Source organism: Ammospiza nelsoni, chromosome 34, assembly GCF_027579445.1.
Source record: "Ammospiza nelsoni isolate bAmmNel1 chromosome 34, bAmmNel1.pri, whole genome shotgun sequence".
NCBI classification, from domain to species: Eukaryota; Metazoa; Chordata; class Aves; order Passeriformes; family Passerellidae; genus Ammospiza; species Ammospiza nelsoni.
The window spans coordinates 1411588-1416141 of NC_080666.1; the positions used below are offsets into that span (position 1 = coordinate 1411588).

The 4554-nt window shown below is 57.6% G+C and overlaps 1 long non-coding RNA gene across 1 annotated transcript; it reads left to right on the forward strand.

Annotated features, from left to right (window-relative positions):
* Window positions 1-2799: 2799 nt before the first annotated feature.
* LOC132086007 (uncharacterized) lies at window positions 2800-4318 on the forward strand. The gene is made up of 5 exons (XR_009420333.1): window positions 2800-2893; window positions 3444-3479; window positions 3604-3642; window positions 4033-4101; window positions 4217-4318. It is a non-coding gene; the product is annotated as an uncharacterized LOC132086007 (long non-coding RNA).
* The last annotated feature ends 236 nt before the right edge of the window (window positions 4319-4554 follow it).

Genomic DNA, 4554 nt, shown 5'->3' on the forward strand with positions numbered 1-4554 from the left:
CCTGGAGTGCTGGCTTAGTAAGCAGACCAATGCTCCGTCCGCTGCCTTATCAGACCTTCTAGCGGACGAGGAAACCACCAGACATGCCACCCTTCAGAACAGAGCAGCCATCGCCTTCCTGCTGCTCTCCCATGGCCATGGTTGTGAAGATTTCAAAGGGCTTTGTTGTTTTAACCTGCCATCGAAAAGCACATTGATCCAGGCCAACATCAAACCAATGCAAGAGCAAATGAAGACTCTTCTTACTGAAAAAAGTTGTGGACATGATGGACAAAAAGCTCATGCAGAGGAGTGTTCCTGTGGGGGTGGCCCCCATTCTTAAAAGTTTATTGTGGGTCCTTCTTGTAGCTGTTATCGTTTCAGCAGCACTGATGTGTTTTAAGAAAACAATTGGCAAAACACTGGGAAATGTTTATTTAATAAATAAAAAAGAGGGAGATGTTGGAGACAGCCATGGAGAAGAGGAACCTGGAATGCCATGGGAGGACACCACTGTTTAAGTTAAGGTGAGAGACTGCCACAATTCCCCATGGTTCTTTGCTTGTTAATGTTAATGTGCTGTTGTCAATTGACTGCTGTTCGTCCCCCAGTTCCAGAAAGTTCTGTACTCCCCGTTCCTCCATTGGCTATCCCTTAGAGACCCCTCCCACTCTGCCCCCCCCATTGGTGCGTCCCGTGTCACCCCACCTTAACTCCAGCCCTGGCTCCCTTCCCCATTGGATAATTTGTACCCTGACCCCTCCTGCCTTCCTCCAGTAATATACCCTGGCCCCAGCCCTGCTCCTGGCTCTTCGCCTCTGGTTCCCTTCGACACATGTTGTGTTCCTGTTTGTTCCTGTTTCCCTCTTCACCCTCACTTCACTGGACCCTTAGATTTTCCCTTAATAAACCCGGCTGGATCTGCTATGTGAGGAGTCCTCTCATCCCTCTGGTGAAGCTTTGATTGCACCATCCGGGCTCAGGGTCTGCTGGGCTGGGGGAGTTGTCAAGGCAGCCCCAAGTGGAGACGCTTTCGGTGCTGCAGGCACCTGACAGCACCTGCCTGGGGAAGCTGCTCTGGCCACCCGCAGCAACCAATTCCTTTTCCCAAGCAGCAGCTCCCAGCGTCCTCCTCCGAAGCCCAGAGAGAGAGGGAGCAGCTGCCCTCAGCCCTGTCCTTTACCGCATCCCAATTCTCATGGAATGTCACCCCTCGGAAAGAAACTCCCAGAGAAGAGAAGTGTGACCAAATCCCCTCCTCCCCTGAGCTTGATCACTTCTTTTCTTTCTTAAGGATCCAGTCCACCAGAGCAGTGGTATTGCACGGACAACTGGGACACCAGCAGGGGATCACCCCACACTGCCCAGTGTGCGCCAGGCTCAACAAGGTCTGCTTCCCCCCTGATTCCACCAGGCCTCTTCCCTTGGCTGTGGTTTTGCTGGATAGTGGGTCAGGACAGTGAGAATCTCCTTCATCCATTCATTCACTATTTAGGGTCCTGCAGACACTTCCTCAGTTTCTCTCAAAGGTGAACTTAGCCTCAATTTCTCTCCAAGGTGTCACAGCTCTTGTCCATCTGGTCAAGAATCCCCTAGGAGGACACTCTGATCTCTCCTCCAAGGGCACAAAGCAGCAAAACCCGCAAGGAAAATCTTCCCCCTTGGGCCCTGCGCCTCCTTGGGTGAGTTCCAGAGCAAACAGTCAGGGCAGTGGCCTGAAATGTTTTTTCACCTGAGTCATAACACTTCTCTGATGGATCCACATTGTGCCTGGGGAAAGAGATGTGCAGAATCCTTCACTAATGCCCTGGAATGTCAAACAGGAATCACAGCTTTGGACAGCTCTCAGGAACCACTTCACTGTGGATTTTCCTTCTGGAAAGCCCAAGATGTCAGAACGTCCTCCTGGTGCCTCAGGGCTTGGGTAAACAGGGCTTGTCAGAGATGCTGGCAGGCACCAACACCCCTCCTCCTCACAGGGCACCTCTGTTACCCCAATTAGCTCCGAGTGGCTGCCTGGGGAAAGGTGCCCACTTCCCCATGTCCCTGGGATGGGCACATCCTGCTCAGGGCCAGTGCTGGCCTGGGCCCAGAGCCAGGGTCATGACCCAGGTGCTCTGGGAGGGCTCCGTGGCTGCAGGTGTGACAGGATGAGGGGCAGGGCAGGGCATATTCCCCTCTGGACAGTGCTCTGGGCATGGAGCTTGGTCGGGTTTGGCATCTGTGGGGAAAGGGATATCAGGTAATGTGGATGTGGGAATTGTCACTGCTGAGCCCTTCCCCAGCCCTCAGCCTTGTCTGCAGGTGATCAGCATTGCCCAGTGCTCCCCAGTGTCTGCAGTGCCAGAGATGCCAATCAGCCACCTGATCACATGTCCCTTGTTCCCCTTGTTCTCCCACATGTTGGGTTTGGGGCCGGGCTCCGCTCTGGGGTGTCCCACAGGGAAAGCTCTGGGAGGGGAGGGGCAGCAGGAGATGGGGGATCTGGCACTGGGGGCTGTTGGAGGATGGATTGTGTTGGACTGGGGGTTGTCCCCACAGGGTGCCCAGGTGCCTTTGGCTCCCTGGCTGCCCCCCTTAGCCCCACAGGTGCCCGGGCCCTTCCAGGGGCAGCTGCCCTGTGCAGGAAGCTGGAGGAATGCCGGGCAAGGGGGCTGGATCCGTGCCACAGGTCGGGTGGGATGGACTCTGTGCCAGGGCTGGGCTTGTGGCCAGGGCTGGGGGCTGTGCAGCCAGGCTTTGGCCTGGGGGCTGGCAGGGAGGGTGCAGGGAGGAGTCCCAGCAGGGATAAAGGTGCTCCTCACCTGCTGCAGCCTCAGACAGCGCTGCCCAGAGCCAGAGGAAGATGAAGGTGGCTGTGATCAGCGTGGCCCTGCTCTTCTCCATCCTGCTGTGCCCCCCGGCACAGGCCAAGGTGAGGCACCGGCCAAACGCTGTCCCCACATCCTGCCTTTTCTGGCCTCCCATCCCACCCGTTTGGTCCCTCCTCTGTGTCCCATTCAGGGTCCCCAGCTGCCCTCCCACTGACCATTCCTGAGACCTTTCCTTCCATGCCCCCCCTCAATCCTTTGTCTTTCTTCCTGGCCACTGAAGAGGGGTCACCCTGTACAATTCCCTGACTCACCCCCCACTCCCACACCATCTCCCAGTACTGTTGGTTTTGTCCCCACCTGTCCTCATTCTTCTGTCCCCACCAAGCCCCTCCCTTGCACTCCCATGTCCCTACACCTCAATTCCTTTCTCCTCCCCTGTACCTCACACCCTGCTCCTTCCACGCCCCCAGCCCTGTCCCCTGGGCCCTCAATTGACGCCAGATCAGTGTCTCTGGGTCTCCCCCCACCTCAAACAGATCTCCTTGGAAGCCCCGAATTCCCATCCCTCTGCCTGTGCTCTGCTCCCTGCACCTGTGTGTCACTCCAGCCCCACAAGGTCCAGTCCAGGCCCAGCCTTGTTCTCCTTTCCAGGCACTCCTGGAAGGAACCCAAGATGATCTGCGGGAGGTGAGTGGGCTGCTGGCATTGCAGGGCATCCCCTCAGGGAACTGGGGGGCAGTGGTGTCCCTCCATCCTTTGCTGGCACTGGGGACATCCCAGTGACCAGTGAGGTCTCATGGTCTCTCTGCAGTTGGGTTTAGACAATGTCGCGGTCCTGGAGACGCCTCTGGTAGGTACCACAAGTTCTGCCGGTGCCAGACCCTCCCATTGCATGGCCACCACAGCCCAGGCCATCCCAGTGTGTCCCAGCACAGCCCAGTGCACGCCTCCTGACAGCCCAGAAAATGCCCTGCCCATGGGCTCCTCCCCAGTGAAGCCTTTGCCCAGGGCCCTGCTGCATTCCATCCCTGTCACCCCAGGACCCCCTGGATGAGCCAGGATGCAGCCCCTGCCCCAGCTGTGCCTCTTGGCCCGGAGCCCAGTGCTTCTGGGCAGCAGCACAGCAGCTCCTGCACCCCATTGCTGCCACAGCCCCTTCCCCAAGGCCCCCCTGCTCTCCCCTGCCTCCCAGTGCAGCCCGGTGCCCCCAGTGTGTCTCTAACGCTGCCTTTGTCCCCAGCCCCCTGTGGCTGAAGAGCTGCGGGCTCTCCTGCGGCAGAAGCGCCTGGCTGCCTCTCTGGATGCCTAGGTGAGCCGTGCCTGCAGGGACAGGGCTGGGGACAAAGCCCAGAGGGGCTCCAGAGGTCACCTTCTGGGGTTGGTCTTTTAGGGTTGGAAGGACCAGTGTCCTTTTTCCTCTCCAGTGGCATGAGGAGATGATCATCACTGGAGGAAACCCCTGAACCCCTGAACTCTTTGAGCCCTGGGCCATTTCCCCTGAAGAATCAATAAACCCTTTGAGCAAAGCTTTGCTCTGTGTCCATGTGTGTCCATGGATCTGGATTTCCTCCTTTCCAGTGGTCCAGGGAAGTCAGGCCAGGTCTGGGCTTTGCTGCTTTTACACAGTCTGTGCCTTCCCCCAGACAAATGGTGTGTTGGGAGTTGTGCCGAGTCCAGAGGGAGTGGGTTGACTGGGGGGGTGGGTGTCCAAGTGGTGAGAAAGGCGGTGGTTCACTGTCAGCATGGTAGGAATGGCCTGGGT